Source organism: Diceros bicornis, chromosome 26 (assembly GCF_020826845.1).
Source record: "Diceros bicornis minor isolate mBicDic1 chromosome 26, mDicBic1.mat.cur, whole genome shotgun sequence".
NCBI lineage: Eukaryota > Metazoa > Chordata > Mammalia > Perissodactyla > Rhinocerotidae > Diceros > Diceros bicornis.
The window spans coordinates 29,476,427-29,498,418 of record NC_080765.1 but is presented as its reverse complement, the minus strand read 5'-3'; the positions used below and the strand labels follow the sequence as shown (position 1 = coordinate 29,498,418).

General features: G+C 45.1%; 1 pseudogene; it reads right to left on the bottom strand.

Annotated features, from left to right (window-relative positions):
• Nucleotides 1-359: 359 nt before the first annotated feature.
• LOC131422552 (acyl-coenzyme A synthetase ACSM2B, mitochondrial-like) lies at nt 360-21,810 on the bottom strand (annotated as a pseudogene).
• Between the last annotated feature and the right edge of the window lie 182 nt (nt 21,811-21,992).

Sequence of the window (21,992 nt, the reverse complement as noted above, 5' to 3'; positions counted from 1 at the left end):
TTTTCTCCTTCCTCCCTTCTTCCCTTCCTTTCTTCCTTCCTTCTCTTTCTTTCCTTCTCTCCAATTCTTTCTACCTTCCCTCCTTTTCTTTCTCAGTTGCTCTTTCTTGCTGTTTTATTCTTTTTCGCTCTTATTTTTCTTTCCTTTTCTCTGTTCCCCTCTCCTTTCTTCTCTCTCATTTCCTCCCTTTCTTCTTTCAACATCTAACATGGAAGATTTTGAGCTCATAACCAAGGAAAGACAAAAATCACACGCATGTCTTGCCATAAAGAATCTCATATCCCCAGGGGAAAGCAGAAGACCCAAAGGGAAATGGAGGGGGAGAAGGGCAGGATGCACAGGAAAGGCCCCTGCAGGTCTCACCGAGCCCCGGCCTGCCCAGACCTCTTCCAGTCCTTGTCTCTGGGTTTTCCCCGTGACAGTCTTGGGCAGGTCCAAGACAAACTCCAACTGTTGGGAAAAATCAGTGGAGGATGGGCTGTCCATGACCCCAATGGGGTTAGATTTTTCAGATGAACTGCTATAGGGTGAAGGGAAGCTCTTGAGGCTGGAGGCTCAAGGTGAGTGAGGACTGAGCCTGGAAAACACCCAGGGCAGCCCCCTGTGCAATAAGAAGCTTCAGAAAGTGCTCGGGGTCAAGGACAAGAGGAGAATGGCTGGCACCGGACATAAAATCGGCAGCTGGTCTCTGACATACTCTAGACCAGGCGAGAAGCAGTACGTGAACATAACACGACGCATCAGACACCTGAGCTTTGACGTCAGACTCTCTGGGCTCCAGTCTTTCCTCTACCACTCGCCTGGCTTTGGTCGGGTCACTTGGCTTTTAGGAGACTCGGTTTCCCCACTGAGTAAGCCGGAGGATAACAACAACCTTGTTGAGTTGTTGTGAGGACAAAATGAGATTCCAAGGCTAAATTCTTAGCATGGGGTAAACACCCAAAAATATAAGCTGGGGTTATTAAGCTAGACTGGAGAGAACAGACATCTAAGAGTTAGGAAGCCTGGTTTTGAATTCCATCTCAGTCATTTCCTATTGGTGCATCCTTGGCAAAACTATAAAATCTCTCCAATTTCACTTTTCTCACCTGTGAAAAGGAATGTTGGATATCGAGGACCTCACCACCTCTAATATTCCTGAATCCTAATATATGGATGTTGAAGATAATTCATTGAGGCTTCCCATTATATGGTTCAGCTTGCCAGGGCATTGGTCTAGGAGTCAGATGGTCTCGGATTTAATAAAAATAATAACAACAGGGACACAGATATGAAAAAAGTATCTTCTTAGCAGCTGATGTGGGAATCCTCCATAAGGCAAGACTGACATTGCTGAAGAAGGAGTTTGTTAAGATCACAGTGGGGTAGAGCAGGGCTTGGCAAACTACACCCTATGGGCAAAATCCAGGCCTCCTCCTGTTTTAGTAAATAAAGTTTTATTGAAACACAGCCATACCCATTCATTTACAATTGTCTCTGGCTGCTTTCACACTACAAGGGCAGAATTGAGCAGTTGCAACAAAGACAGTATAACCTAAAATATTTACTATTTTGCCCCTGGAGTGTAGATAGAAAGTAGAAGGAAGCCACAGGGGAGATCCAGGTTTAATGCTAAGACGAAAGCTACTCTGCATATTATGAAGAACTTGCAATCAACAGTACAAAGAAATTTATGCACCCCTATGTTCATTGCAGCATTATTCACAATAGCCAAGACATGGAAGCAACCCAAGTGCCCAAAAACTGATTAATGGACAAAGAAGATGTGATACACACACACACACACACACACACACACACACACACAGGAATACTATTCAGCCACAAAAAAAGACAAAATCATCCCATTTACAATAACATTGATGGACCTTGAGGGCATTATATTAAGCAAAATAAGCCAGAGAGAGAAAGACAAACACCATATGATTTCACTCTTTTTTTTTTTTTATTTTTTTTATTTTTTAAGATTTTTTTTTTTCCCCCAAAGCCCCAGTAGATAGTTGTGTGTCATAGCTGCATATCCTTCTAGTTGCTGTATGTGGGACACAGCCTCAGCATGGCCAGAGAAGCAGCGCGTTGGTGCGAGCCCGGGATCCGAACCCGGGTCGCCAGCAGTGGAGCGCACTCACTTAACCACTAAGCCACGGGGCCGGCCCAATTTCACTCTTATGTGGAAGATAAACAAACACACGAATAAGGAGAACAGATTAGTGGTTACCAGAGGGGGAAGGGGGCAGGGGGCGAAAGAAGTAAAGGGGCACATATGTATGGTGACGGATAAAAACTAGACTATTGAGGGTGAGCAAGATACAATCTATACAGAAACTAGTATATAATAATGTACATCTGAAATTACACAATGTTATAAACCAATATGACCTCAATGAGATAGATAGATAGATAGATAGATAGATAGACAGACAGACAGATAGACAAAAAGAAGGGAGCAGAAGGGTATGGTTGCTGGAAGGAGGGAGGAGGTGGAAGGAACCTGCTGCCCAGGGCATTCTAAAGGGGAGACTTGTAAAAAGAGACACATCTACTGAGTAATACACTGTTACACTGTGTGATAGGACCTCTCCACCGGATCCTCCCAAATACTCAGTTTCAATTCAAAATTCTTAATATGTTTGGTGTTATTGGATTTCTAGTCTCCTTTTAAAATACTTATTAAATGTTTATTATATACCAGTCACTCTTCTAAGTGCCTTATGCTTCACAAATATTAACTCTTCTTCATAACAACCTGTGAAATAGTCATTATCCCCATTGTACAGATAAGGAAACTGAGGCACAGAGATTGTTGAGTAACTAAGTGGTGAGATGGATTTTGAATGCAACAGTCTGATTCCAGAGACTGTGCTATACTGCCTCTCTATCAGTTTCAGACTGAAAGTCTGTGCAGGGGACTCTTTAAAGTGCTGCCAGATCCCCCTGGAGGAACAAAAGGCTTACTTTCCCACTGCCAGACCTCTTTGGAGAGTGCACAGCTAAGGAGAGCTGTCTCTCCCAGGGCCACGGCCCCTTCCCAGGGCAGCCTGCATCCATGCCTGACCCACATGGGGCTACAAATGCCCTCCCCTCTGCCTCCTCCACTCCCTCAGGAAAGCCTGAAAGGTTGTCCTAGCTTCAGAACTCCCCATGGGGTCGGCTGAGGCCCCCACTGAAACTACATCATAGTGCAACTTCACCTTCTGCCCAATCCTGCTCCCTTCCCATCCATCTCCTTCCACAGGTGTTGATACCAAAGCACTCCCTGATAAAGCTCTGCAGGTTAGTCTCCTTCCCAGAGTCTGCTTCTCAGAAACCACCTGTGACAATTAGCCTGTGCTGACAAAGCGTCAGTGAGCATCCGGGTTACACTAGGATCTGAGGGGCTTGAGGCTTAACGTGCTTGCTCTCACCTTCTACCCCAGACACAAAAAAATAAATCTGTTTTCTTTCCCTGGGGCAAGCTCCTATCTTGTAGCCAGCTCCAAAAACTGGGTCCTCCTTCTGTGTCAACCTCCATGGTTTAGTTCTCTGCCCCAGAGTGAAAACAGCTGAAAACAGGTATAGTGGATTCTATGCTTTTTTGCCTTTTCTGGTAGGACCACTTCCATTTTCCTGTAAGAAGCCACCCCTCCCTCACTCAGTCCATTTCATAGGTGCAGGGCAGCTCTCTCTCCCATCCTTCCTGCGCTAGCTCCTGAGTGATCACATGATCCAGAACTGGCCAATCAGAGTGTCCCATCCCCTGGTTGCAGGGATTGGTTTAAGAGGGACACATGACCTGAATTGGCCCAATGATAATTAACGTGAAGAATTTTGCTGGTGCCTTTGGGGAAAAAGATGCTCTTCTTCTACTGGGATTTGCTAAGCTGCTAAAAATGTATATTTGGAGCTTCTGGGGGCCATGACAAAGGGAGAGCATTTCAAGAAATGAAGCCAATACAGAAAGAAGGAGAGTCAAGGGGTGAAAGAGACATCCCTGACCACATCATTTGAATGCCTGTTACCAGCCGTAACTAAAGCTTCACCCACCCCTGGACTTTTCAATTGTGTGCACAATAAACTTCAAGTGGGATTTTTGTCACTTGCAACTGAGAGATTCCTGAATAATATAGCAAGACCTCAGTGCAGAGAGTGGGAATGTAGGCCAGGTATTGGCTAGAACTTGTTCCCATGGGAGCATCCTACTTGCAATTCAGAGCGAGTTCAAGTCTAAGGACAATTTTCAGGCTTCTAAACAGTTGGGCTTTCTTGATCATAGTCATGCAGAACTTTGGAATTAGAGGCCTCATTCTCTGCCTGAAGGAGAGAAATACAAGTGGAGAACCATCCCTCCTTCCTCAAGTTCAGGAGCCCAGAGGCCTCACCTTCCTCAGGTATTTGTACGGGGCCATCACTGACTTCACGTGCTGCTGCAGCTCCTTGGTGAGCTGGTCTGGGTCATGGGACAGAGACCGTGGGGCCAGGACCACAAATGCCTTCACTACCTGCAGCGAGGATGAGGGCCAAGAGAGAAGGGGTCAGAGTGTTCGTCATCTCCTAGGATAGTGCAAAATCAGTGTTATGACTTCCACCACAGCTATCACCTGTATATCCCTTCAATTACTCCTCCAGATATCTGGGGCAGGGGAAAGGGAGAAACTGAGGATAATAATGGCCAAGATTCCACCTCTCTCTCAAGTGGCTTATCAGATGCACAGGTAGGACTGTAGATTGAGACCAGGCTCACCTCATATCCCTGGGACAATGGAGAGTGATGGGGAGAAACTAGATATAAGAGAAGAGAGGAAAATAAAGACTGGGGACTACGAGCCTAAATGACTTTAACCTCTCCAAACTACAGTTTGTGTGCCTATAAAATGGAGATCCAATTGTCATACTTACTTCACGGGAAATGAAATGAATTCATATGCACAGCTTAGCTCAGTGCTTGGCACACAGTGTTTTCTCAGTAGAGGATCCCCTTCGGGCCCCATTTGCCTAGTGGCTCCCATATTTCCATGGGTGATATATCCCTTACTTTCCAGAGGTTTCACATGGTCAACTTCCTACAGAAACGTCCTTGGACATCAACCCACACGTCTGCACCTTACCCTTTCCCTACACACACACCAGGCTCTGTTAGACTCCATCTGGCCTATTCGTATAACTCTGGCATTACAGGGGTCTTTCTTCTTCCCTGTATTCTCACTGTTGACCCCATGGCTCAGGGGCTCTATCTCTTGCCTCCAATTCCTCCTCATTCCTCTCGTCAGGGATCAGATTCTCATTCAAATGCCAAACAGCAGTGGAATCCCTTCAGCCCCATAATAATAGACCTTATGTGGTGCTTGCTATGTGCCAGGCCTTATTCCAAGCACTTTACAAATATTAACACATTTAATCCTCACAACAACCCCTCATCTTATGGATGAGAAACTGAGGCTCAGAGAAGCTAAATAACTCGCCCAAGCTCACACAGCTGGTAACCGACAGGGCTAAGATTTGGACCCAGGCTGTCCAGCCTCCAGAGTCCATGCTCTTAACCACCATTCTATACTGCCCTTGTCTACCAAATCTGCAGACCCCCAAGCTGCTGCTCGCCCATCACCTCTCCTCGGATGGGGTCCGGGCTGCTGACAACAGCCTCCTCCACCACAGCGGGGTGCTCCATCAGTGCACTCTCCACCTCTGAGGGTCCAATCCGGTATCTGTAGGAGAACCTGTCCTTCAGAGAAGCCTGGACACAACCTCTAGGCCAGCCCCAAAGTCTAGAACCAGCCAGAATAAAGATCCAGAATACCCTTCCCAGCCCAGAAGCTAAGCTCACCACTGGAGTTAATGATACCATCTGCCCACCCCATGAGCTAGAAATATCCATCTTTGTCCTTGATTCCTCAGTCTCCCAGGAGCCAAAAATCCCCTCGAATGTTGGCTGCTGTCTTCTCAAGACTGTCCTGGTGAGTAGACAGAGTCATTATGCCTGCAAAGCCTAAGTGCTCTGGCCCAGGGCTGCCATGAACAGATAGCAGGTTGTGCTTTTACAACTTGAACAACTAAACACAGTGGGCTTGTCCTGAACCTGTCAACCCCAGCCCCCAGGTGGAACTGGACTTCCCTCTGTATTTCAGTTATTCCCCCAGGGCCTCTCACCTGCTCCCTGGGGTTCAGTCTGACGGGTCATATTGATGCTTCACTCACCCAAGCTCTAGGGCGCTTTCCCTGACGGATTCCTCCTTCCCTTCAACAGTCAGCCCAACCCCGGCTCCACTCCATGACCCTGCTCAAGGGCACCAAAGTTTATTAGACATTCTTCTTGGCTCCTTTGTTAGATCTGAAAGTTCTAGAGATACAATAGCAAACCCCCAGGGTCCCGGGCATTGTGCATATTTCTACAGTGGCCGGGCCCCTCTATTCAGCTGAGGCACTTTTCATGAGCAGTGAGAAGGTCTGAGGTTTGCCCCTTGTTAGCGCATCTTTATATCAAGTGTTTGTTCAAGTGTTGAGGTGTGGGCTCCAGGTTGGATGTTCAGTCACTGGGTTAGAAGGCAGCATAGGGAATTCACAGCCTAGCCTCCTCATTTGGAAAATAGGGGTACTGAAGATCAGAGAGATCAAGAGGCCTGTCGGAGGCCAAACAGCCATTACAGCTGGCAGAGCTGAGACCAGAAACCAAATCTCTTGGCCACCAGCTTGACTCTTTCTCCTGGTCACCATGCAGCCCCTGCTGGCGTTAACTCTGCGGCCTTGAGTCAACCCACCAACTCCTGAGCCTGTTTCCCATCTGTCAAGTGGGGAGAATCCCGGCGCATGAGGATAGAGGGGACAGTGCACACGAAATGCTTGGAGAAGCACCCAGTGCGGCTGTGCCCTCTTCTCTGGGCCTCGATTTTCCTCTGTACAGTGGAAGTGATCATTTGGATCTACAGAAATTCTTTTATTTCACACACTCTTACGTAGCACTGTTCTAAGTGTTTTACAAAGATTCATGCCTTTAGATATCCATAATAACGCTGAGAGATATTATAATACATATTTTACAGGTAAGGAAACTGAGGCATGAGAGACCAGTAACTTGCCCAAGATCACACAGTAAATAGTGGAGCAGGGTTCTGAACTCAAGCAATTTGTTTCCAAGGACTTCATAGGGTCATTGGGAGGATCCAATGAGTTTAATGTATGCGAAGTGCTTTGGGACAGGGCTTATCACATAGTAAGCACTCAATAAATGGTAGCAACGATTATTATTGGATTTATTATTTCATTTATTATTTAATGTGTTTGAGGTCTTCTCTGCCCATTTTTCAATGATAACGGGCTTGGATGAGTCTTGTAATCTTTGGCTTCACCATCCTTACCTGTAAAGTGAGCCGGTTAGACTCAAGAATCACCTATTTCTAATGTGGCAAGGTCTGAAGGTACCTTGAAACCAAATGGTGGTCTCAATGTAGTGTCTAGCATGGCTCTGAAGGAGATCAACGGCATGGAGCAGAGACAATAGTTGGGGGTGGGGGCAGGGCTGCCCTTGGGAAAACACTGCTGTATGCAGTTGAGAGGCAATAAGCTTTCTGGCATGAAACACTTCTTGGCGGTGGAAAGGGGTGTCTGGAGAAAGATGATTCTTCAAATGGGGTCTTAGTGATGGGCTAAGGATGGCAGGGGTGAATGGCCAATCTCTTCTCTTGGCAAAGTGCCCATTCTTGGACACTGAACTCCCCCTTGTCCCTATGTCTTCCCAATGCCTCTTGGGAAGTTCATAACTTTGCCCCTCTCATCCCTCTCAGAACCCCTATCCCCACCAGGGGACAGAGAGAGGAGAGGGGGTTCCTCACCACATAGCCAGAGAAGATGCCTATAGGCCTGATGGGCTTGACCCTGATGCCCAAGTCTCCTTCTGCACCAGGGGCAGGACATTGCCCTCGTCATCTATGACCTGGAGGAAGAAGCAGATTGATCTGCGTAACAGGAAATGGCTTGAACGGCAGTGTGGAAGGGCTGAGTTGGTCAAATAGAAGACCCTTTCACTAGTGGTCACTGAAAACAAGAGCCAGAAACCAAGGGAAGACAAGAGTTTTAAACCCAGATCTCCAATCCGTCAGCCCGGGATGGTTTAGGAGAAGCCCCTTATTGAGACTGGACCAGATGAGCTTGGGAAGATTCTTCTGGCCTTAGGAGCTCAGAAAATATAATAGCCTCCCATTATCTTCGAGGCCTATGGGCCTGGACATCAGACAGATCAAAACTCAAATGATGACTCTGCTGTCTTACTAGTTAGTTGTCTTTGAGCTACTTAAACTCTACATCTCAGGGCCTTCCTCTGTAAAACAGATAATGACAGCTTATTTCACAGGATTGTACGAGAATGAAATAAGATACTAAAAAAAGGGCTCTGTAAATGGTTATCACAGTCAGGGGTGGGATAGCAGACAATTACACATAACACTGAATAAAAATTGTTACCCTTTAGATACATACACCCACACACATAACCATAGATACACATACGCACATTCTATTTCTTGGGATTTAACCCAAAGAAATAAGGGAAAGGAGCAAAATTTTAGCTACAGCATATTCATTGTAGTGTTGTTTTTACTAGCGAAAAATTTGGAAATCACCTATTGACCAACACAAGGCGTAAAGAGTGGTGGAGCCACTGTTCACTATGCAGTCATGAAAAATCACGCTGAAGATTGGTGCTAACTGACCCGGAAAGAGGGTCACCCAAGACTCATCAGTGATAAAAGTGAGTTACAAAATGATAAGATTCATCCTTATTTTTTTTTAATGTATATATTTATATAACTAATGAGCTAGCCAATTGGCTAGCTCTTCAAAGCACTTTTCTCTGGATGATAAACATATGAATAATTTTCTCTTTTCTCTTCCTTTCTGTCTTCCTTCCTCCCTTTCTCCCTCCCTCCTTCTTAAATATTATTTTAATATCTTTACTTGCTATTGTTTTTCCTCAATGAGCAATGTAATAAGTAAATTACTGAAAAAATGGTGTTTTCCCTTCCTCCTTAGTGCCCCTAACAAACCTGCACATCATAATGGGGAATGGCGGGTCCCAGGCGGCCCGGTCTGATTCTCATTGTCTTGGAAACTCTGCAGGTGATTCCCTGTGGGAAGTGGTGGGCGGATCAGCAAACTTCAGGAGGATCACAGGTCACAGAAAAAGAAAGAAAGACTCAACAGAGCAGGTCCTGACACAGTCCTGAAGTGGCCTCTCATTTGGTGGCTCCCTCCCTCCCCTTTCCCTGGCTCCCGCCTTTACAACTCCCCAGGGAAGAGGAACTAACCACATTATAATCTCTTTAGAAGGAGCCATACTTTAATAAGAGACCACAGACACAAAAAGTCCTTTAAAATAATATGGGATTAAATTATCTCCCATAAGAGGACAAGCTCTGCTTGAATCCTGAAATGAATCCTACAGAGATGCTGGTGGCCAAGGGAGCAGACCCTAAACATGGCCTCCTCTGAAAGGCTGGAAGCCCTTGCCATGACTCCATTGTCCTTCCCCGCATGTGCAAAGTTCTTCCATATCACAGCCCTGCCATGAGCCTTCTCGGGAGTTCTGCCAGGGGACCCATTAGCCATAGAAGGAAGTAAGGTAAAAGAGTAGAGAGGAGGAGGCGAGAAGTCCTGAGAGTGCTGAGAAGAAGCACTGGGAAAGGAGTTGAGGGGAAGGATTCCCCAGGTAGTTTGGGTAAGTGGCATAGTGTAGAGCGACGGGAATCCACATCATCCTCCCAGGGCCCCAAGAGTTCCAAGAAGGTCTCTCAGCAGGTGAGGTTGGGTCCTAGTGGGTTCCTCTCCCCACCCCTCACTTCAATCTGAGCAGCTTAGTACAGTGCCTGCATGTTCAATAAACTCAGGTCTCTGCAGAAACGCTACCCCGTTGCAGGGGACTTTCCTGACCACCATATCTGAAACAGCAGCCCCTCATCCTGCCTCACCCCTTCTCACCTGCTTGACTTCTCTCCACAGAACTTCTCACCATCTGCCACGTCATATATTTATTAGTTTATGTCTCTCTCCTGACTCCCACTAGAATGTCATCTCTGTGACAGCAGGAGCTTTGCCTGTTTTATTTCTGCTGAATTGTCAATATCTATCTCATAGTAAGTGCTCAATAAATATTCACTGAATAAGTGCATGATAAATGGTGGCTCATGTTTTTATTATCAAAGAGCCTTTTGAAGCCCATTCACCAGCCCATGGTTCTAGGAGCAGGGACCATTTCTGTCTGGCCATAGACTTCTCGGATGTCCAGTCCTGTCTGGGCCCTCCAGTTCTCCAGAGTGTCTGGAAGGAAGGTCTCCCCTCCACTGAAGCAGTTCTGTAGATGTGGGAACTTGTACCTGAAAAAGAGAAGAGAGGTCATTGTTCCCCTGAGCATCCCTGGAACCAAACTCTGCCTAGAGCTGGATTCTAGGTGCTTTGACGATGAAGTTGGCTTCATGGGGCTAACCATGCTCAGAGGGCCAGATAGAGGAACATGTGTGCATGTGGGGGAGGCAGGAGGAGGCGCCAATAGACCAGAGGCTCTTTCCAACCCCCAAAGCCCCGTCGCCTGGAAAGATCCTGTTGAACCAACATCTGGTAAAGGATAGGGGCTCCTACCACATTGTAGACTGGGTAGCTGGACAGGGCCTGGAGGGAGAGAGCCAGCTGACACTGCCCATCAGGTCAGATGATGAACTAACTGGTAGGCACAGTGGTTATGAGCATGAGCTACAGAGGTGGGCTCTGGATTTAAATCCTAGCTTCTTTGCTGTGTCTATTTCAGGCCAAATGAGCCCCAATTCTCATGTACCCTCAAACCAAAAATGATAGAGAAATGACCACCTATCATTATAGAGAAAAGGTCCAGGACTAACTTGGAACATTTTTATCAAATCCTAGCAACCTACTTCTGTCAACGTAATGAGATGCCCCTATAAACACACCTCTAGAATTACATAAACCCCCAGTCACCAAGGGAAAGAGATCAGCCACTGTAGCAAATCAGCTGTGTGGTCTTGATTAAGTCCCTTAACCTCCTAGGACAAGCTTTATAATAGATTAATTACAGCCCTATTTCCCAAAAATATTTTGGGGACATAATTCAGGTAGAAAAGTGCTTTGACAAGTTAAAATTGCCTATAGACAATTCAGAAGAAGTACTACTAAAAAATAGCCAGTACTGAATACTTGCCAGGCCCTGTGCTATAATTCTCACAACAACCTCACAGACTTCGCATTATCACTCCCATTTTAAAGAGGGAAAACTGACTCAGAGAGTTAAGTAACTCGCCCAAGGTCACAGAGCCAGCAAGTAGTGGAACCAGCATTTGCACCCTGTACTCCCAACTGTTATGTAACACCACCTCCATCCATGCTTTGCTTTGTGAAGAATTTATTACAAAGATGGTTTAGGCAAAAATATATAGAAAAAATGATAAACATTAGTGCATGATGTAATTATTTCCTCTGAGTGCTCTTGATGAACTGGTATAAGTCATGAAGATCATCCCATTTCCCTTACTGCCTTGCCTTACAGGAAGCTCAACATGCAATTATCCAGTTATTTGCTGTACTTCTCCTTACTCTCTTTAGTTTCCCCTCTTCTCCATCTCCACCCTGTATTTTCCTAATAGGCTTTATAATTTTACATTGTTTTCATGTTGTTGTTTTTTTCTATTTGTGATGTTTAAAAGCCACTTCAAATCCTTTTTTGGAAGGAGGCAGAGTAAGTTTTTGTTTAAAACAGAGAATGACAAAATCATCTGAAGAGAATCTCCTGAGAGAACCCAGACCATGCCTGACCTTTTGACCTTTAAGGACATCATCCATTCCTCAGTTTGCTCCTGGGGTCTCTGTTGCCAGCAAAACAGAAGTCTGGGTGGGCCGTCAACTGCTACAGAGACCTGGAGGCCCCAGGATGCCAGTGACCCAACTCCCTATCACAACAGAGTCCAACGTAGGGCATGACTTTGCAGGCAAAATGAGCCCATTTCCATTGCTTTGTTGCCCCAGGGTAATGTGGTTTATAGATTTCATTTAATGGCTACCCCATCAAGTTCCACTAGAAAAACTCATATTTATTCTTCAAAACTTCTTGTAGATAATAGCCCCAAACTGGAAATAACCCTGATGTCCATCAACAACAGGATGGAACAAGAAATTGTGATGGATCCACAGAATGGAATACTATACAGCAATTGAAGAGAACAAACTTCTAATATGTGCAACAATCTGGACAGTAATCACAGGGAATGTTGAGTCAAAGAAGCCAGGCACAAAAGATTACATATTGTATGATTCCACTTATACGAAGTTTAAGAAGAGGCTAAATTAATCTATGGTGGTAGAGGCCAAAAGAATGATTAACTTATGAAGGGGTATGGACAACGGCCTGAGGGGGTATGAGCACTGTCTGCAGTGGTGGGAATGTTTCACATCTTGATCTGGTGGGGGTTACATGGGTGTCTTCTATGGACTGAATGTTGTGTCCCCCGCAATCCACATGCTGAAGCCCAGCGTCCCATGTGATATTTGGAGGTGGGGCCTTTGGGAGATAATTAGATTTAGATGAGGTCACAAGAGCAGGGCTTCCATGATGGGGTTAGTGTCCTTATAAGAAGAGGAAGTGACACCTGAACTCGCTCTCTCCACCATGTGGAGACAGAGGGAAAGGCAGCCTTCTGCAAGCCAAGAAGAGAGTTGTCACCAGGAACCCAACCATGCTGGGCCCCTGATCTCAGACTCTCAGCCCCCAGAACTATGAGAAGTAAATGTCTGTTGTTTAAGCCACCCAGTCTATGCTATTTTGTTACAGCAGCCTGAGCTGACTAATAAAGTGTCTAACATAGGTAAATTATTTTCAAGCTATATACTTAAGATGATTGCACTATATGCACACGCACATACACATACATATGGCACCACCTCCAATATTCCATTCCTCTCTTTTACACTTGATTCACCACCATCCATCTGATACTTGACACCATTAAATATGTATTGAGTAAATGAATGACCCATGATGCCTGTCTCCTGAATATATTTCTTTTATCTGTATATGGGTCTGTCTCCTTCCCTGGACCATGAGCTCTATGAGAGAAGGGACCATTTCCATCTCACTTACTAACCACTGTCCATCTGTGTGACAAGGGTTTGTCAAAATTAGGTGAATTGAAAGAAACTGCAATAAACTGGAGTGTGCAAACCTTGGGCTCACTCTGACCATCTGGTGCAAACTGGATCCTCTCTTACCTTTAGAATGACCAGCGGGTCAAACTTTGGTAAGAGATGGATAAATGTGCATGCTCCTGATGTCCAGGGTTCCAGAAATGAGGCCAAGAGGTTCAATATCCAAGCTGTGTCTGAGATGGTCCATATGATGTCAGACGCTTTCAGCTCTGTCCACATGCTGAGAACATGGAGGAAACACAAGTACATATACGTGAGTGCATGCTTGGGTGAGTGGAGCATGAGTGTGTGCATACGTGTGGCGAGGGGTAGGTCTGTGTGCACAGGTGCGTGTGGACCTGAGTGTGTTTATATATGTTTGTAGGAGTGTGTGTGTGAGCAGGCAGGGGGAAGGAGAGGTTTTCTATCCACACATCCTTGTATCAAGAAGGGGCAAGTATTCACAAGGTGTGACCCCAGCTCCCATGACTTAGGTAATTGGGTCTCACTCATTTTATCCCCAGAATGTAGTACAGTTTTGGCGTATGGTAACCACCCAGGTAATGTTTACTAAAGGAAGACACCTGATTGAATATTCTAACAAGAGGCCTTGCTAAGTTCAAGTTTGGCTGGGTAGACCTTTGGTTATCTTTTCTTGAAGAATCATGAATTTCCTGAGCACAGCTGAGGGTCTGGTACAGGGCAAAACTTGTTCCCTTTCTTCAGGCCAGAATAAAAGGTATTAGGCCTGTCTTAAAGCAAAAATGATTTAGGCTAGACATGAAGAACTTCCTTGTGGCTGGGAATCTCCATAGTGTGTGTCCCTTCCTGAAGATAATTAATGCTTTCAGTTCTGTAGAGAAATTGGGTCATAGCCTATTAGGGCCAAATTTTGGAGGGGCTGGGAATTTAATATCCTAGAAGTGATTTATCTTCTCATCTTTTAGAAACTGCATTTTACTATGGCTTTTCCATGAAATAATTTCTATTAAACAATTTAATTTTCTGGCACCACTGGCTCACATGTGGGGCACTTAAGTTTTTGAGGGTTTTTTGCATTAAAATATTTTTCCACTTCTAATAATAAAATTAACATGGTAAGCAGGATCCACTGAAAAAGACCCTGAAGAGCTCTGTTATTATCGCATGACACACTTGGCGTGGTATTTCCTGATTCCACTGACAGGGCTGATGTAGAGTGGAAGGACATTCTGAATTATGAGATCTGAGATCCAGAAATTCTGAGCCCTCAGTTCATCTAATTAACCCAGTTACAGCTTCTACTTCAATGGATTTGAAAAGTAATTTGCTGCTGACAAAAAGGCCCTCTTGGAATCTGTAGCATCAAAGCAAATTACCAGCACCCCGAAGGACAAGACACAGAGCAGTCTGGGGAGAAACGCATATAAACTTTACGTTCATCATTCAGTCTAGTAGACACGTGGCTCAAAGCACTGAAGAGATGTTGAGATCCTATGTTATCTGAAACAGAAATGCCCACCAGAGGTCACTGGATACCCAGCTTGCTAAGCCCTGCTCCCTCGTGTCCCCCTTCCCAACCGTCTATCTCAGAAGCATCAGATGGTAGCCCGCCCCAGTAGAACTCGATTTGAGCTCAGACAAGTCTCAAGGCCTGGTCGTGTAGTTCTCTGTAAAGAAAGAGCTCTTCTTAACCAGCATCCATCCTGGCCTTGATGCGCAGGCTTGAGTGGGAGTGTTGTGCCATCTTGGGAAGGCCACTGGTCCCGCTGGTGAAGTCGATGGCAGCTGCTTCTTGGCTTCCAGTCTCCACACAGCGATGTGTGGTAGATGCTTCTCTGACAGAGACACAGACTGTCACCTTCTCAGATCTGCCCTGGACACCAGATGTCCTGGTGACTCATCTCTTCCCACCTTCCCCCACGCTGGCAAGGGCAAGTCAGCCAACCCACTTCAGAGGGGGGCTGATGAAAGGTGAAGATGATGAGATTCTGAGTCAGTCAGACTTGGGCTTGAAAACCACTCGGCTTTGGCACTTTGTTAACTGTGTGACGTTGGACCATTTAACTTCTCTGAGTCTCACTTTCCATATCTGTGAAATGGGATCAACAGTACCTGTCTGTTTTATTGAGTTATTGAGAAAGTTAACTGTAATACAAAGGAAATGAGAAAGAACTCAATAAATGTTGATCTGATTGTTGTTGGGAACCCCAGCATGATACCAGGTGAGGAGAAGGTGCTCAGTTAGTATGAATTTTCCCAGTACCCCCTCCACCATTCCCATGAAGCATCCGCACATCTCCCGGACCCCTCCTCCAGTGTCCCAATTTTAAGTCTCAAAGCTAGGCTCATGTTGTCTACTTCTCTGACAGTTATCTTAAAGACCATGAAATTAGAAAAGCTTTCATTCCCCCCACGGGTTTCCTAAGGTACGTGTCTCTAATGCGGAGATTTCAGACACGTGACAGGAAAACTCATTCTTCCAGCCAGTCCTGCTATCAACGCCTGGAAGGACACATAGAGTCCTCTGAAATGAGAAGTAGCCTAGCTTAGAGATACAGAAGGTGGGAAGAAGAGCCTGGAAACTCAGTCTACGAGCCTTCTCTTGTGTTTTGCCTCATACACTCTTGGCCTCACCTCTGATTCCAGAAATGGTTGCAGTGAACAGCTCTGGGTGAGTTTCAATGCATATGGTGTTTCTATTGTGGACCATGGATGATTCACTTTGTGCCCCAGGGCTTCTCTGTTGCCATCAGGGCATGGGACTCTGAGCCTGCTCTGCATCATGTGTAGCCCAGAAGTGTGGGGTAGATAATGCCCCCCAGTGCAACTCTCCATCACTGGGGGTCGGGTGCTGATGGGTCAACATGGTCAGTCCTCTAGTGGACAATCCTGAGAGGCATTCGGTGTGCTCCTCAGAAGGTTCCTACAGATCAAGCGCCACTTATCTGTGCAGCGACTCAATAATAAACTCTTGCATTAGCTTTTCCTTTTTCCCTGCTTCACTCTCCCCAGTCCCACACTCTGCTCCCTGGACCTCCCCAATAAAGCACCTGCACAGAAGTGCATGGTTCTGTTTCCACTTTTGGTGAAAACTCAGGCTAAGACATGTAGATACTCAACGCAGTAGTGTTTTGAGGTCCAGCCACCCATTCTGGCTTTTCTCAGACATCAGTAGCTTCATTTTCAGAGAAGGGCAGCCACGTGCCACGGTGTCCACTGCCTGGGCCACTTCATCCCCAGCCACGATGGCCCTGGCCTTGGACAGCTGTAGCCTATACAGAATGTCTTGGCTTTCATTTGGATAGTCCGGGGCATGAAGACGAGGTCTGGAGAAGCCAAATGGCTTAGAGAGAACTGGAAGGGAGGGTTGTCTTCTTCCCCAGAGAAGACCGATGTAAACAGCCAGTGGGGAGTAAATGGGGGGGCGGGGAGGAGGTTGGGTAGTAGTGACCAATGGGGAGTAATAATAACAATGGGACTGAGCATCAGAGAGTGATTTCAACCCAGATTTCCCTGGGTTGTCAGAGCTGTAAGGGGTCCGCTGAGACTAAGGAGAAAAACTGAGTTACCTAATGTCACACCATTGACAGTCTAAGGCCAGTACAACCCCTCCACCCCGACTCCACATAAAACGCCCTGCAGGAGTTTCCTGTATCCAGACTCACACAGTCACTAAAATAAGGAAAGGACCTGGAACTGTCTATGGTCCTGCAGCACAGTGGTGCTCTAGGTCCCGGCTGTTTCTCCCAAACCTGGGACCCTGAATGCACTTGTGTAGGCAAGAGTGCTCTTGGTCTTTCTTTGCTTTTGTTTCTATCTTGAAGAAACTCTTGTGACTTTGTTTTATTCTTTTAGAGAGTAACTAGACTTATGTTTCACATTTTATGAAACTGATTTCACACGTACCTCCTGTTAAATAGCTCTTACCCCTGGTTCACTTTCTTTCCACTCTCAACATTTCAGGAACCACATGAAAAATACTTTACTGCTAAAAAATGCTAACCATCATCTGAGCCTTCAGTGAGTTGTAATCTTTTTGCTGGTGGAGGGTCTTGTAAAAAACACAACATCTGTGAAGCGCAATAAAGCAAGGCACAATAAAATGAGGTATGTCTGTAATTTGATGTACGTATACATTGTGAAATGATTACCACAATAGGTTAACATCCATCACCACACGTAATTACAAATTTTTTTTCTTGTGATGAGAACTTTTAAGATCTATTCCCCCAGCAACTTTCAAATATATGATACAGTGTTGTTAACTATAGTCCTCATGCTGTACATTACATCCCCAGGACTTATTTATCTTATAACCACCAGGACTTATTTATCTCATAATTAGAACTCCTCATCCCTTCTTGAACATCACCCAGGTATCCCGAACTCAACAGTTACCAAATTGAACTAGTCGTGTTTCCCCAACACCCCCATGCCTGCTTCTCCCTGTGTCCCTCACTCCAGTGAAAGAGAGCCGCATCCACCCAGTTGCCCAAGCGTCTGTGACTTCTCCATCTCCCTGGCCTTCTTCCTTTACCATATGTCATTCATCAGAAAATCTTGCTATAAGCTTCTTCCTCATTGTCTCCTAAACCCATCCACTCATCTCCACCTCCACCACCCCAGCCAAGTTGAAGCTGCCATCATCCCTCGTCTCTCATCTGGGTTTCTCACCCCCGTTCTTGTCCTCCTTCATCCTATTGTCTACGTACCACCCAGAGTGACCTTGTACAAACAGAAAATGATCACATCACTCAATCCGTCCACGGTTTTCCATTCCTCACTGGATAAGGACCAGAACCCTTACCACGGCCCCTAGGGTCTGCAGTTCAGCGCCCACCCATCTTTCCAGGCCCATTTGCCACTCCTTCCTCCTCGCTGCCTGGACTCCAGGCACACAGACGTCCTTGCAGCTTCTCTCATCCTTTTCAAGCCTCCCTCCCCTCTGTGCATTCCCTCTGCTTGGAGCACTCCTCTCTGCCTCTTCTCCTGGCCAAATCCTACTCATCCTTCAGATCTCAGCCCAAATTTCACTTCCACTGAGCCTTCTGTGACCCCCTCAGATTAGTCAGTTAGAGTCTCCTTTTACAGCAAGATTGTCAAACTTTTTCTGCAAAGGGCCAACAGTAAATATTTTAGGCTTTGTGGGCCAGACGTTGTCTGTCCCAACTGCTCAAGTCTGCCATTATTGTGCAAAAGCAACCAGAGAACCTCTGAGCAGGGCATGGCTGTGTTCCAATAAAACTTTATTTACAAAAACAGGCTGTGGGCTGGATGTGGCCAACAAGTCACAGTTTGCCAAATTTTCTTTAATAGGTTCTTATGAAATTCTCATGCCACTTGTCAAAATTGTGACTAAATAATTATGTGTGCAATTAATAGTTTAATAGCTATCTTTCTCCAAAGACCTGTAAGTCCCATGAGTACACGGACCGTGTTTTGTTCACCCCATACTAGCAACCTCTAGCAGAGTGCTTGGCAAACAGTTTGCGTAAATAAATGGAAGAAGGATAATATTTCCATACGAGGAAGGACAGCACACTATGGGGAAGGGGCATCTTTGAGGGGGTGGCGGTTGCACTTCTCTGCCATCAGTTTCTTTCACAAGGGAGACAGTGCCCAGTCCAGGTGCTCAATTACCAACCTGCTCGCATGCAGCCCAGGGTCACCAGCCACCACTCAGGCACTCGGGGCAGCACCACCACCACACGGGCCCTACGCTGCAGGCCACACGCCCCCAAGAGGACATCGGCCACCTGCTGGCTGAGCTCCACACAGTTCGCTGAAGTTCCACATCACTTCATCCTCATCACTGCTCACGCACCACAGGGCTGGGCTGGGTGGCCACTTCCCAGCCTGAAGAAAGAGAAGACCTACTGATCAGGCTGGGCTGGTACGCAAGCACGTAGAATAAATGCCCGTCTTGGGATTGCCCCACCAATGCTTAGTCAGCTTTTTAATCTCAGGACCCCTGCACATTCTTAGAAGTATTAAAAACCCTAAAGAATTTTTATTTATATGGATTCTATCAATATTTACTGTACTAGAAATTAAAACTGAGAAATTTTATAAACATGTGCTTTTAAAAGTAACAGTAATAAACCCATTATACATTACCACAAATAGGATACATTTTGATACAGAGGTAAGTATACTTTCCAAAACAAACAAAATAAGGAGAAGAGAGGCATCAGTTTACATATTTGCAAATCTCTTTAACGTCTTCCTTAATAGAAGACAGTTGGATTTTCTTTTCTGTTTCTGCACTTACTTTGTTGCAGGATCACCCATCATGGAGCCTCTGGAAAACGCCACTGTGCACTTGTGAGAGAGTGAAAGTGAAGAAGGCAACTGTTACCTTAGATTTGTGTATTTATTAATTTATTTCTCTCTCTCCTGTTCTCTGTGTATTTATCTTTGTTTTCCTTTTTTAGTGGTAAAATGTATATAACATAAAATTTGCCATTTAAACTATTTTTAAGTGTACAGTTCAGTGACATGAAGTACATTTACATTATTGTGTAACCATCACCACTAGCCTGCTCCAGAACTTTTTCATCATCCAAAACTGAAACTCTGTACCCATTACACAACAACTCCCCAGTCTCACCTCCCCACCAGCCTGGTAACCATCACTCTACTTTCTGTCTCTATGAATTTGACTACTTTAGGCACCTCATACAAATGGAATCACACAATATTTGTCCTTTTGTGTCTGGTTTATTTCACAATATAATGTCTTCAAGGTTCATCTATGTTGTAGCAGACATCAGAATTTCATTCTTCTCTAACGTTGAACAATATTCCTTGTATGGATATGCCGATTTTGTTTATCCATTCATTCACTGACGGACATTGGGTTGTTCCTACCTTTCGGCTATTGTAAATAGCGATGAGCAGGGGTGTACAAATATCTCTTCAAGACCCTGCTTCTGATTCTTTGGGGTATATACCTAAAAGTGGAATTGCTGGATTATATGGTAATTATTTTAATTATTTAATTTTTAAAATCATTTAATTATTTTAAATTTTTTGAGGAGCTTCCACATTGTTTTCCATGGAAGCTGTACCATTTTACATTTCCATCGGTGACACAAAAGGGTTCCAATTTGTCTTAGTTTTGTTTTGAGACAGTTTTGATTTCACAGTCTCTGGTATCCTCAGCAGTCCCCATATCACAGTTTGAGAGCAATAACGCAAAGTCAAAGAGAAAATGTATTGGTAATTGGGTTAGATATTTCAAAATTCCTCTCCATAGAGTTGTACCATTTTGCACTTTGCCCAGTAATGTGTGAGTGTCCATTTCCTCATAGCCCTGTCCACAGAGCATATTGTCAAACTTTTATATTTAACTGCACTGGGAGGTAAAAAATTTTATTTAAGTTTTAATTTTCATTACTCTTCTTAGGAGTGAGGCTGAGCATTTTTTCTTATATTTAAGGGCCATTCGAGTTCACTTTTCTGTGAACTCTCCTTTCATCTACTTTGCCCACTTTTACGTTGGATTGTGTCTTTCCATTCTTGACTTCTAGGAGCTCTTTCTGTGTTAGGGATATTAACTCTTCTGCTGTGGTATGAGTTGAACATTTTTCCCCTGGTTGTCATTAGTCTTCTGATTTTGCTTATAGTGTTATTTGTCAATGGAGAGGTTTTTCGATGTTTATGTAGCAGATTTATTAAATCACTTCTTTTATGGATTCAGGATTTTGAGTCATGGTAGTAAAGGCCTTCCTCATTATTTTAAGGAGGTCTAACTTTTATAGAAAAGCCAGAAATATAAATTTTTATCTGAAATTTTTCAATTTCAAAATGTTCACCAAATTTTTTTAAGAACTCTGCACCACAAGCCATCTCCAGCCTAGAGGCCCAGCATTGGTGATTTCTGCACTAAGGTTGTATCACGGTGTCGGGTCCTCATGACAACACCACGGTTATGACTCCCTTTGAGTGCCATTCTTTTAAGCCCATGCTGGCAGATCCACCTCTCCCCCAATCCCAGCCAAGATGAATCCTTCTTTCCTCCACAAAAGCACACAGAACTTCAAGTGAAGGAGTAGCAGGATCAGCAGTGAATGAGGTGGAATTATAGAACTCCAGGCAGGAAAAGAAAATTAGAAATTTCCGCATCACTCTCTTTCTCTGATGTCTCATGTTGGAGCACTTCTGACAATCCCTGCCTAGTGGCCATCCTGCTTACACACCCTTGATGACAAGGATGCATAACTTTCTGAGAAGACTGATTCAGTCTTTGGTCAGTGCTGACTTTCTCTTATTAAACCCAAAGCCACCTCCTCTATGACCCCAACACATTAGTCCTTGTTTCACTCTGGGAGGTCACAACAGAGCACATGCAGTATGTGCAGCAAACTGTGTGTCAGCTGTCCACTCTGTACCAGTCTCCTAGGCTCGTCTTTCTGCCACGTTCATGCTCTCTTGTTCCCACCCCGTGCTGCCTTCATAGAAAGTAGACATCTTCATAGCTCATCCTAGTGCCTGACATGTAAGTGCTCAATAAATATTTATTGAATGAACGGGTGATTAATGAACTCAGTCAATTTGTCCAACTCTGTGCCTCTTCCCCTACCCCACTACCTTCTCCACGCCAGCCCAATGATCCACCACAACACTAGCAAAGTTAAACTTGGCAGGGACTTCTTGGTGGCCCCACTGCAGGGCTGCCAGTTTCCTGGTGAGAATGTGGACAGTGCGACGGGACATCTGAGCCCCAACAGGATACTAAGCCCCTGGAGTGTCCGCAGCCAGTGCATAGTCAGACCTGTGAAGGAAACAGGAGACAGAGGTGAGTCTTTCCTGTATAGTCATCAGTTCCTTAAGGAGATTCATCCCAGCCTTACAGGGAT